This window comes from Triticum aestivum, chromosome 5A (genome assembly GCF_018294505.1).
Source record: "Triticum aestivum cultivar Chinese Spring chromosome 5A, IWGSC CS RefSeq v2.1, whole genome shotgun sequence".
Classification (NCBI taxonomy): domain Eukaryota; kingdom Viridiplantae; phylum Streptophyta; class Magnoliopsida; order Poales; family Poaceae; genus Triticum; species Triticum aestivum.
In genome coordinates this window covers 562,303,133-562,310,890 of record NC_057806.1, presented here as the reverse complement: position 1 = coordinate 562,310,890, position 7,758 = coordinate 562,303,133, and the positions used below count along the sequence as shown (strand labels likewise).

At 40.6% G+C, this 7,758-nt stretch overlaps 1 long non-coding RNA gene across 1 annotated transcript; it reads right to left on the bottom strand.

Annotated features, from left to right (window-relative positions):
• Nucleotides 1-548: 548 nt before the first annotated feature.
• On the bottom strand, nucleotides 549-1,564 carry LOC123107693 (uncharacterized). Its single transcript, XR_006451726.1, has 2 exons — nucleotides 1,390-1,564; nucleotides 549-1,319 (listed from the first exon to the last, which is right to left on the bottom strand). It is a non-coding gene; the product is annotated as an uncharacterized lncRNA (long non-coding RNA).
• Nucleotides 1,565-7,758: the final 6,194 nt, after the last annotated feature.

Genomic DNA, 7,758 nt, shown 5'->3' with positions numbered 1-7,758 from the left:
AGCATTACTACTTTTTTTATGTGAGTATAAGTATATACTTGTTTTTTATATTATACTATATACTCCTTTTTTTGGTCTGGAAGCATATACTTTTTTATGTGAGTATATACCACTTCTTATGGAAGAACTCCTTTTTTTCACATCAGTGTATATACTGCTATCTGCATTGTAGTTTATAGAGCTTTTTCTAAATACAAGTATGTACTATTTCTGCACCACAAATATATACTACTTTTTTTGGTATGGACTATATAATTTTTTTTGTAGCTGAGTATGTACATTTTTAAATTGTAGTATATACTACTACTATTTTGGTCTGGAAGCATATACTTTTTTAATTAGTATATACTTTTTTAATGGGGTATATACCACATATTGTGACTCTTTTTTGGGTAAAGGAACATATACTATTGTTATTAATATACTTCACTTAGAAATATAAATAACTACAAACTAAGGAGTATTCAGAATGAAGATAAACGTGTACACTTTGTATGGCACTGAGCAAACAATAGTATAGGTAAAAGAGCAAGAAACCAGATGAAACATTGGGGGTATTAAATTCTTTTTATATAGCATCAAGCACATAAGGCTTCTGCAAAGCAAAATGAAGCACTCGTTGAAGAGGGAAGTGCATATGCCCTTTTACAAATAGAAAATTAAAGCAGCAAGTTGAGTAAACTGATACTAACATAAAGGGAGCAAGGTAGTGTACTCTTCGACAACTAAACAGGTAGGATCCTCTAGCTTTAATAAAATTAGTAGTTTCTACACAGTAAATTAGCAACCGGAGCTACTGTTCCTTTTGCTGGGTATACCAATTTCCCAAGACGAAACAACAGCTGGGTACATTTGATCATTTATCCACTAGCAGAAGTAATTAAGAAGTATACCAGTAATCAGTTTACGGCTAGCTGGGTGCCGCTGGCCATATGACCGTGAGAATACGTTGGAGATCGACAGGCACACCACGCATGATGTTGCCACCCTCAACTGACCACCAGAAGCCACTGAATTGATTCTTCCGTTCTAGACGCCCTAAGCCGCATGCCTCCAGTGACAACCATAGACCACACAAATATTCTTCCGTTCACAGAATTAACATCAGCAAACGATGAGACCCATCTCCTCAAAGGGACCGTATATTCTTATTTCAGATCTGGAAGCAAAGCAAGAGGATTATGATCAATGGATAGAAATATGTTGCAGATCTAGCCGGGCATGCACAAAAAGTTCAAGAACAGATCGTTGACCCCAGATTCCAATCAACCTCAAGTCCGGTTGTGTCGTGCTCTCTGATCCATCAGCCGGTTGAGGTGCTAGATGCATGTGAAGGAAATGATCAGCTCATTGCCGCCCGATAGATCAATTAATTAACGATCAGCTCACCTCTCAGTAGGATGTGCTTCGATGGCCATAAGATGAGCTGCACGCTGATGTATCTTGTGGATTAAATCCACCGGAGATCACCAATGATTGATTCCGCCGGTGAGCGCCGACGTCGGCCGAGCCGGCCTGGCTAGCTAGGTATTAATGGGTAACGAAGATACCTATTGTCACGGGAGTTGTTTGAGTCAGGGAGATAATTGAGTCCGTATCGAATTGTTTAATTAGGTTAAATATAATTAAACAAAGACTAAACGGGCAGGCGTCTGTTACCCGCTAGGACGTGTGTGCGTGCGGTTTAAAAATGAGAGTATGAAAAATGTAGTAAAATTACAATCATAGTTGATATTTTTTTTCCAAATTAGTACATTTTGTACACCGTTTTACTATTTTTTGTACATAGCGTTACTAGGGGGTGTAGAATAAGCTATTCTACATTCACGCTTAGAATAGCGTTACCCTATATATCTCATCTTCAATTATACCTTATTATCTTTCTTAATATACTTCATTAAATATTCTAAGATACCCTAATACGAGTTTTGTGGAAAAAACATCAATTTTCTCATACTTTTTGCAATATACCTTTTTCACATACGAACAAATTAGTATATATGTAAATCTTTAAAATATGTAGAGTCACATAATTTTTTTCATGAAAAACATTTTAAGGTATCTAGTAGTTAATAATGAAGGATATTAAAAATAATAAAGAGGTATAAAAGATTCATCTATGTGGTATATGAGGAGCGGGAGTATGTACTCTCAGGAGTATACAACCATTTTCCTATATAGGTAAAACTGTGTCTACCATAGCTTGCCACAGAACTAGTTAAGGGTCGCTAAACTTTTAACGGTTTAACAGTTATCAAAAAAATATGAAATAAATATGGGATCATCTCTCTAATATAATAAGATAATTCAACGGAGGGATTGTCAAAATATGCATCGGTATTTTCAAAAAATAAACTCAAAATTTAAAAATTTGCCATTAAAAATCCAAATGAACAAATGTTATTTTGTTACTTTTTATCTGTTTGCCAAAGCCCGCTTTGGCGAGAGTTTTCTCTTGGCCGAGTGTAACACTCCACAAAACACATATTTGCGGACTATTTTGTCCGTGGCACTCGACAATGGCCTTGTTTACCAAGTGCCCAACAAAATGCACTCGTCAAACAGCATGACACTCAGCAAATAAGGTTTTTCCCCTCATAGTGCAATTAGGGACCTAACACGGGATGTAGCACCATTGCAAATGCGGCCTATTAAGCCCAGACGCAACACATTTCAGTATCCCGTTCTCACCCCCATTGCTCGCCATACGAGTATTTGACAAAAAAACTACCACAGTAGGGGTTACCGTCCCACAGAACTACCATATTCAAAAAAGTGACTGATAACTATCAAAAATTTCTAATTTTGTGACTAAAAACTATTATTTTTGAAAAATGGTCAGTTTAGACGATTTAAGCACGTTTATGACATGCGAGACCCACCTGTCAGGGCTGGTGTGGCGGCAAAGTCAACTCCGTTTATTTTGATCGTTAAGCTGACCGTTATGACAGGTGGGGCCCATACGTCGGTCCCTTTAAAAAAATAAAAACAACCAGGTTCCTATAACTTTTAAAAAAGCAATCAGATCCTTGCAAGTTTTATAAAAAAGCAATCAAGTCCTTTTCAGTTTTTTCGTAAAAGCAATCGGGTCCCTGTCATAACGGTCAGCTCAACGGTCAAAATGAACGAAGTTGACTTTGCCGCCACGTCAGCCTTGACAGATGGGTCCCGCATGTCATAAACATGCTCAAATCGTCTAAACTGACCATTTTTCAAAAGTGGCAGTTTTTAGTCACAAAATTAAAATTTTTTGGTAGTTATCAGTCACCTTTTTGAATGTGGTAGTTCTGTGGGACGGCAACCCCTAATGTGGTAGTTTTTTGTCAAATACTCCTCGCCATACGTAAGATGGTGACGCAGATAGAAATTCTCCAATCTGGAAAGTATATTGATTTTGACATCGGAATTCCAAAAGTGCGAATGGAAAACTCCATGTCCCTGAAAACCAGGTCGCCTGTATGTTTATACATCGTCATCTTCTCACAAGACAACCAACAAGTCTTTCGCTTTCTTGCTTGTTTTTCCAGCAAAACCCTAAAAAATTCCTACTACCCAAAACCTTGATGCATTGAAGTGATCGAACAATCGACGAGTAAATCTGATTATCTTAGACAGTGACACGCTACTCGCAAAAAAGAAACTTGACAAAAGAAAATTCTTAGACAGTGACACCCAATGCCTCCTTGCCTACACAACGCGTGGTGGCATCGTAGCAGGCCACGTTGATATGGCCGAGGAACCCCCGATCCAATTGCATCCCGTACGGAGACGGACCTGCCGAACCTTCTGCCCTTACCAGTCTCTGTCCAGTAGCATGCACTTGTGGATGTGCCGGCCGGAGTCAGACGACGTTGACTTGGCATCTTGTGGTACCCGATCGTTCAGCTGTGTGCTGTCGCTACATATAATCACGGACGGTCTGGCCGACACGACTACACATCCCAGCGCCGGCCAGCAGACAACGGCTGAGAGAATGGCGGAGGAACTCGATCGTATGATAGCTCTTCAGCTCTTATCCATGGCTTCCTCCGCGCTTATCAACTCCGTCGCCGAACGGCCGGCGGGGAACACGCCGCCTGGCAGAGCTCTCACGCTCATGCTACTGACGCTCTTCGTCACTAGTAGAAAACAGGGCTTTAGTTCAGGCCGGGTCAGCCCATTAGTCCTGGTTCAGTCCAGAACAGGGACCAATGGGGCCATTGGTCCCGGTTCTTGAGCCCAGGGGGCCGGCCGAGCCACGTGGGTCATTGGTCCCGGTTCATCTGGACCTTTTGGTCCCGGTTGATGAGATGAACCGGGACCAATGGGCCTCGCTCCTGGCCCACAATCATTGGTCTCGGTTCGTGCCTCAAATCGGGACTAAAGGTCCCATCCCGGTTTGAGGCACGAACCGGGACTAATGGGGTTGAGACTTCAGTCCCGGTTCGTGCCATGAACCGGTACTAAAGGTCCCATTTTCAAACTCTACCCTCCCCTCCCCCGGGTGGATCGCCTTTTCAGTTTTTTAAAAAATAAAAGAAAATGATGGAAATGTCAAAAAAATAAAAGAAAATAAGTTTCCCATGTGATATGTGGTCTAGTTGTTGGGAAAATTTGTAAATGTGAATTTTGACTTTATTTGCAAAATCTCTCTGAAATTTGTAAAAATGGGCATAACTTTTGCATACTAACTCGGCTGAAAAAGTTTTTTATATGAAAAAATCATCTACTCGAAAAGTTACATCCGAATTTAAAAGAGTATGTCTACAATGGATTATATCTTAGCCTTATCTTCAATAACTAGCAATTCCTTAAAACATGGTGAGACAAATTGTGCTAAGGGATCATCTATTGTCTTATCTTAAATAAGAGAAGACAAGCCTTTTCTTATAGTTCTCTCTCCTCCACCTCATCATTTATCTTACGTGGCACTCCTAAGATAGCACCATTGTACATGCCCTTATGAACCGGGACTGAAGGCTCTTTTTCTACTAGTGGTGGCCGTGCACACGGTCCACATGAGGGTGGCGGCCATCGACAGGGAGGCGCTGCCACCTCCCCCCGGTGGCACGGCTACCATGGAGTAGCTCCTCGTCATCGCCACCACCATCGCAACCATCATCTGGCTCTTCATGTAACGTATGTTGCCAATAATTACGTGTACTACACCGTGAGCTAGCTTATGCATGTGTTTTGTCCAGCCTCCTGTTTCCGGCAGGATTTTGCTAGCTTATATATGCATGTGTATCTTGTCAACTATTCAATCTGTACACTGTTAATTGATCCGATCTAATTCAATATTGACGAAGAAATAACTACTCCCTCCGTTTCAAATTAGTTGACTTGGATTTATATAGACACAGATGTATCTAGACACGTTGGAACGGACGGAGTATTTCTTAGTTGACGGACGTAAATCCTTAAATGAGTGTCTAGTTTCACCTTTGTTAATTTTCTACTCAAGATTGGTACAATGGAGATCGGTAGACATCATTATCTTGTTAACTACCTTGGTTAGGATTGTGAAATGACACTACGCGTTCCATATATAGTTCAGGAATATTTTTTTCAATGATATATATGTATGTTCGAGCAGACCCTAGTAAAAGCAACCAAATTAGGAGGTTGACAAAAACGTTCTTTATCATGTTGGACAGGTGGTCTTCTGGTTCGGCAGCTTGTTGCAATCATGGTTGGGCATCTTCATAGAAGCCTGATGAATCCAAGGACACTTTGGACACCGTTGTGATGAAAATTCTTTGTGATGTTGTAATAATAATCTGTTGAGGTATCTATTCCTATTGTTCGACAATATTTTTTTTGTTTGGTTTGATTATTGCAATATATTATTCAATCATGAAAGTGGACACATATACGAGTGATGTAATGGAACATCTGCGTCAAGAAATGTATATCCGACTTAATTATTTGTCAGTTGGCTAGAAACCCCCTTTTTACCAAAATATAGTGCATATTATATTAGTTTTGTCTTAAGTCGGCTTTATAAACCTTAACCACGTTTACTTAAAAATATCACCAATTCCATTAGATTTATCCTGAAATAGCGTCTATGATATATATAATTGGCACTGCAAATGTTCATATAATAATGTTCTATATAGCCGGCCACACATCACAAAATTTGACTTACGATAAACCTTCTAGTTGACTTACTAAGATAGAACTTTGTACTAAAGTTGTACTAAGATTGAGACACTTATTTTGTGACTGAGGGAGTATGGTTTTTGTTTGGGGAGGGGAGGGGGGGGGGGGGGGTCCAGATGGGTGATCCAGTTAGTTAAGCTGATATGTTGCATGCGCTTCAGCTAATTAACCTGACAAAGTTATAATAAGTTGTTAATTAATTAACATGTCCTTAAAATTTAGTGGTGCGTAATTATCAAGTCAACACTGTTTTTTTTTTAAATGTCAAGTCACACTGTTTTGGGAGTGAGTAACAATGATAAAGAGGGGTATGAGCTAGCGCTTGACAAACGTGGCTCTTCGATCTTATCGCCCGGTCAACATCTGAGATCTTGGATACGTACATTACGATGTGCCTCTTGGCCTTGTTCTGCACGACCACAAAACGACCAAGTAATTAAGTTTCATTGGTTTATTTTCCTCAGTTCCAAATGTAGCACGCACTCCTTGTTCTTCCCCTGGCTCTGTTATATTCCCAAGCTATCGTCTTGTTGCCAGGCAGCTCGTAGCGCTGGTTGCTGCTACGTCGGATTTGTGCAGAGCAGTGGTTGCGTGCACAATTATTATGCTAGCTGCCCATGGCGGCCATCGCGCTTACCAAGTACCTCACCGAACACCCCACGTCGCCGGGGGGCCTGCTGCGGTGCTGCCCATGCTCATAACGTGTTCTTCGTGGCCGTGCACGCCGTTCACAGGACGGGAGTCATCACGGCGCTGCTACGTACTCTAGACAAGCTATTCTTCATCGCCGGGACCATTGTTACCCGCGAACGTCCTTCGTGGCCATTCAAGGATTCTTTTCCGGAACGGAGGCAGTACCTGCCAAAGGATTCTTTTCCGGCCATTCAAGGTAATCACAGTACCAACTAGCATTTATTTATTACATTGGTCCATACAAAACATTGCGTGACGTATATGATGGTTGGACAATCAACATATAACATTGGGGAAACAGGAGAAATGCTTGGATATGATGATGACCCTGACGGAGAAATTCGTATATTACTATATTTAATCGACAATAGTACTTTTAAATATGATTTCTATTTCAAATCTAGCCTAATAAAAATGTAGGTTTTAAATTTCAGTCGTATTTAGAAAAGAATAATGCCCAAAGTTGCATTCAGGCGGATCCATATAAATTTACCCACTGATTATCATCTTCTAGATCCAGTTCCTGACTCTAGGTATTGCAATGGAAAAATGTTCCAGTATGAGAAACCAACGTTCTGTTGCATGGGTGGAAAAGTTAAACTAGTAACTCCACCGGTCCTTGATGAATTATGTCGATTGTACACCAGTCAAGTTCGAGATGTGAAGTATATATTTCGGGGATAACATACGTTAACTCAATTATTACTTCTCCTTTACATCTCTTGGTGTTGTCTGGAGTTTACACATTCCGCACACAAGGACAAATTTATCACTGAATTGACTACCGTGTGCGAAGCACGTCGGTAGAATCAATCTCGCGTAAGCATACGAGTAATGTCGGTCTGAGCCGCTTCATCCAACAATGCCGCTGAATCAAGAATCAACTAGTGACTGCAAGCATATATACCCACGCCCACAACT